This window comes from Nicotiana tabacum, chromosome 9 (assembly GCF_000715075.1).
Source record: "Nicotiana tabacum cultivar K326 chromosome 9, ASM71507v2, whole genome shotgun sequence".
NCBI lineage: Eukaryota > Viridiplantae > Streptophyta > Magnoliopsida > Solanales > Solanaceae > Nicotiana > Nicotiana tabacum.
In genome coordinates this window covers 24,859,287-24,864,659 of record NC_134088.1, presented here as the reverse complement: position 1 = coordinate 24,864,659, position 5,373 = coordinate 24,859,287, and the positions used below count along the sequence as shown (strand labels likewise).

The window sequence follows — 5,373 nt, the reverse complement described above, 5'->3', positions numbered from 1 at the left end:
ATTCAGGATGATCAACACTTTGATTTGGGATGATTAATACTAAACTAACAAACTAAAATTAAAGCAATTAATAATTAATCACAGAGAACTAGAGAGCAGCAAACTTGCATTGTTATTAATGCGGGGAATAAGGGTCATGACATGATAGGCGCAAGATTGTTATCCAGAATTTGACACTATTAAAATTTCACTTAGAATGTTCTATTGATTTTCTCAAATTCAACATGTTATTATCCTATAATTCTGATTCATCTCCTCTCTCGATTAAACCTAAACCGTTCAAATAAGCTAATATAAAGTGCGGTGAAACTTGTAAGAAGCTATTGGTAAGAATGATATAAGAGAATTTTCTTGTGGATATTTCTCAATTTTATTTCAAATGGTAGATCACAAAGCTGTTTCGATTACTTTAATGAAGTACCAAAATAAATTAAGGCATGCGTTGCAATAATATGTAATATTATGCTCCTCTTCCGATTAAACATGATAATGAATAAAATCACAACTAGAGTTAAAGCTCCTCCAACAAATTCAAGCAATCAAATAATAATCAAATCCATAGATAATAATCAAGTCACCAAATCATGTCGAACCCTAACGTAAACTACTCCAGAATCATAGAGGAAGTCATCATAAATAGAGTTAAAGAATAAGAAAACATCAATCCAATGTTACCATCCAAACTCCCATATCGAATTGGTGGAAAGATGATGAATTCTTGTGTCTTGAAGCCTCCAATGCTCTCTCGATCCTCCGTAGGTCAAAAGTACTCTAAAAATCATATTTTTTATATATTTATATCATGTAGGAACGAGCTTGGACGAAACTACCTTTCCAAGTCAAAGTGAAAAAAATTAGACAACAAAAATACACTGCCGTGTCGCGCCCTACGTCATGCTAGTGGGACTTTTCAGAGAGCAGATTTTTGTCAGACATGCCACTTTGCACTGCCGCGCCGCGCCGCGCAGAGCCCCATGTGGCGCGGTAGTGCAAAATTATCATAGTAGGATTTTTTACCCCTTACTTTTTTGACATCCAGACTTGGTCCTCGAATTTCGAACATTATCCCGGCTTAATTCTTTGGGATTTTACCTACACTTAAAACTCCATATTACTCAATTTAGCTCCAGAATTTTTTCTTAACTCGTAATCATCTCCTACAAGGCATAAACACATGTAATAAGTATAAATCATCATCATTTAAGCTCAAGCACGAATAAAGTGCAATAATTGGAATGTAAAATGGGGTTAAAATACGGGTTCCTCGCCTACCATCAACACCCCACACTTAAACCATTGCTCATCCTCGAATTATCAAACTACACTTCACATAGAGACGATTTTTTCATCAAACAACTTTCCTAACCCATCATGCCAAGAATATTTGAAGCAGATTAAGTACCATACCGTAACATTCTAGCCTCAAGACTCAACTGACAAGCATCACGTAATTTTCAAAACTTGCTCACTTACTCTAATACAAGGCCAAAGCGTGACCTTTCCTTCGCAAATCATGCGCCTTCACACTAAAAATAGAGAGTAGTTCCACACACAATAAATTTTAAGAATAACTAGGAACTCAAAATATAAAGAATTCACTCACTCTCAGAAATAACATTCATGTGCCACAAAAGACATACCATAGGCTTGTCCGTAATGTAATATTCTACTAATTCGAGCTTATTTAGTCAAGGATCGAGTATGACTTTAATCGGTTGTAATATAGGCTGCGGGACAGGTATGATACATTTGGATATAGTGACTACACCTTTCTAATCACTTTAATACATATACATTTCCACCAATTCAACCTCACACTTATGTTAGAACAAAACTTTCCCAACCTCCACAACACACTAGCACCAAGCTCCCAATTCTTTAAGCACAAACAAAGCAAGATTTACCACTAGCATGGAAAAAATTTCTTTATAATATATACAAATACCAACTTTATAATATATACAAACACTAATTTTTTTTATTTTTTTCTTTCTAAGTTCTGATTAATTTTTCAATTCCCTACAAGTGGCTCTCATTTTTGTTTTCTTTCAAAATAGTGTACCTTTCTCCAAATTTCTAAGTTTCACTCAAAAATCCAATCATACCTCCACTTAGCTTTTAACATGCTCATAACAATTTCAAGTGCTCAAGAGAGGTAAAAGGTTCAAACAGATAATCAATTCAAATAAATGGGCCAGGCTTGTAGTGTGGTTGCTAAAGAAATAGGATTACAGGCTCAAAGGGGTTAATTACGATACACATTAATTAGGTGGGTAAATCATATAACTGGCTCAACAAAAAAAATACCTATATCACATCCTAGACTGAAAAAGACTGTTATTTCGCTTTGCAAACACACGGGGCAAGTTCTAGACATCAAATGCAATGCATATAATATGAACAATAATTTCACTTACATATTGGCACATAACTCATTCAAGATCGGATCTATCCCGACTCTCTAGTCAAAGCAGTTAAGCAAAGTCATAATCAAACAATTTAAGGTACTTATCCACGAGTCAAGAACTGAGTATATGCATCACAACTAAGGCACTCACCGCTCTCAAGGTATAATAGAGTTAAAACAAGTTATCTTCATTTAACATCATAGCACAAGACTTCTCTATTCCTAACAAAAAAAAAACTAATTATACTTCGTTCAAGCAAAACCCTCGAAAAAGAACTGTTGCACAAAGAAAAAATAAGGGGGAATTGTTACACTATCTAAAAAAAAATAAAACAAAATGAAAGAATTTTTTTTTCTTCGACTTTAATCCCTCAAGAAAACAGTCGAGGAAATCCATCGTCGGAAAAAGTCAAAACAAATTTCCAAATAAAGCAATGGCGAAAACACACACACAGATAAGGAGACGAAAAACAAACACACATATACATATTTACATCCCCCACCCCACACTTTAAATTGTGACATGTCCCCATGACACATAAAAAAAAGCAAGAGGTATAGAAAACTCCTCTGAATCATCTAGTATGGGTCTGAATCAATGTCGGGATCTACCTTGCACGCCCGACCCATTGCACACAACCATGTCGAGATTTTTTATTTTGCCTTCTTCGGGCACACCCCACACTTATCATGCTTACCCTTTTCTAGCTCGCTCATTTAGGGCTTTTACCTTGAATTCAGAGTATGTAGGTGACTCATCTCTAGGTGCCCCTATTGCTTCCTTCATCTTGAACACCACTCTTTCTTCCCCCACTCTTAGCATGAGTTGCCTTTCCTGAATATCCAGAATAGCTCTGCCCGTATCCAAGAAAGGTCCCCCTAAAATCAGAGGGACCTCTTTATTCTCTTCCATATTCACCACGATGAAGTCCACAGGAAACGTATATTTGTCCACCTGAACTAGCACATCTTCCACTATTATTTCGGGTATTATTATGGTCTGATCCGCCAGCTACAAAGACACCGGTACAGATCTAATTGCTTCGATTTCTTTCTAAAGTTTCCTAAAAAAATGTAAGGGCATAAGATTAATAGAAGCACTTGAATCACACAAAGATATTTCAAAGTTATTACTTCCTAAAGAGCATTGTATAGTGAAAATTCCTGGATCTCCTAACTTTTGAGGGAGCTTATTTTGTAGAATGGCACTATAATGCTCTATGAGCTTGACAACCGATATTTCTTCCACGTTTCACTTGTTGGGCAAGAACTTGACATATGCTGGCATCTGTGAGAGTACCTCTGTGAAAGGTAGATTAATATGCACCTGCTTGAGTACTTCTGGAAAACGCCCAAATTATTTGTCCAGTTTCTCTCTTCTTTGCTTTTGGGAAAAGGTAGAGCAGGCATATATTTGCTTCCCTCGGTATCCTCAACTATTGAATTTTCGTTTTTATTCTTTTTCGGAGCTCCAGCCTTCCTCTTCTTCACACCATCATCTGAATTTACCCTCACTTCATCTTCTTGATTTTTGTTATTTTTCTGCTCCTCCACTTGTCTTTCAAGCAACTCACCCTTTTGTTTTGTGATGGGGTCCTTCAATACTTGGCCACTTCTCAAAGACATCGCATTTATTATTTATTTTGGATTTCTTTTGGTATCAGCAAGGAGAGTTCATATCGCCCTCTCAGATAATAGATTAGCAAGTTGTCCCATCTGTCTTTCCAAGTTCCGGATGGTTGTTCCATGAGTTTCAAGTCTCTCATCTGTCTTAATAATAAAGGCCTTCATTAAATCTTCTATGCTAGACTGATTGGTCTGTTGAGGCCGCCTCTCCTGATTTAGAAATCCTGGAGCTCTTTGTTCCTGGGGTCTCGGATTATTCTATTGCCATAAATTCAAATTACCACTAGGTGAACTCCATGAAAAACAGGGGTGCCTCTGGCCCGTGGAGTTGAAATTATTTCCGCCTTGATAGTTTTCTCTGTCAAAACTTCCCACAGCATTCACCACCTCATTTGCAGTTGAGGCCTAACACTGATGTGTTGAGTGGAACATCCCACAAAACTCACAAACTATTAGTGGATAACTTTGGACCTTAGCTAAGGTCAACTTTCTGATCTCCCTTACCATTGAATCGAGTTGAACCTGCATTGAGATATTAAATTTCACATGATGTATCCCAACTACTTTTCTTCTTTCGTTTCCTCGAGTAGGCCATTGGTTTGCATCTTTATATATCTCATCAAGAATGGCAATAATCTCCTCAGGGTTTTTTTCATTAAAGGACCTCCAACTGCATTGCTCCGAGTTCTTCGTGAGGAAGGTGTTAGTTCATCTCAAAAATTTCTGGAGTTGCACCCACAATTCAATTCCATTATGCTGACATTTCCTGACTATCTCCTTGAACCTCTCGCATGCCTCGAAAACTATTTCTGTGTCCTTTTGGCAGAAGTTATGGATCTCTCTTCTAAATTTCTCTGTTTTTGCCGATTAAAAGTATTTTTCGAGGAACGTTTTAGTCATGTCTTCCCATGTCCTGGTAGACCCAGTTGGTAAGCTTCGTAGCTAGTGTTTTGCATTATCCTACAGTGAAAAGGGCCCTTAAATAGACTATATCTTTGATATTCCATTGTACTAGAATGTGTTCATAATTTCCTCAAAATCCATCAGATGAATGTTTGAATCTTCATTCGCCTTTCCTCTGAAGACATAGTTATTTTGGATGGTTTGCAAAAGACTTTGCTTTAGTTCAAAATTGTTCGCTTCAATCGGCGGGCGCCTCACACTTGAAGTTTTTGATTGAATACTGGCATGGCATATTCTTCTAATGATCGGCCAGGCTTCGGTCCAACATTCTCAAATCCATCTTCTGCGAGAGACCGGTTCAGGTTGAATCTCCATCCTCTGTCCCTATTAATTATTTCCTCATGTCCCAGAACTTCTTCAGCAGCTTCCCGTGCAGA

The 5,373-nt window shown here is 37.2% G+C and overlaps 1 non-coding gene across 1 annotated transcript; it reads left to right on the top strand.

Moving 5' to 3' along the window:
- Positions 1 to 4,778: 4,778 nt before the first annotated feature.
- On the top strand, positions 4,779 to 4,885 carry LOC142164465 (small nucleolar RNA R71). Its single transcript, XR_012695233.1, has one exon. It is a non-coding gene; the product is annotated as a small nucleolar RNA R71 (small nucleolar RNA).
- The last annotated feature ends 488 nt before the right edge of the window (positions 4,886 to 5,373 follow it).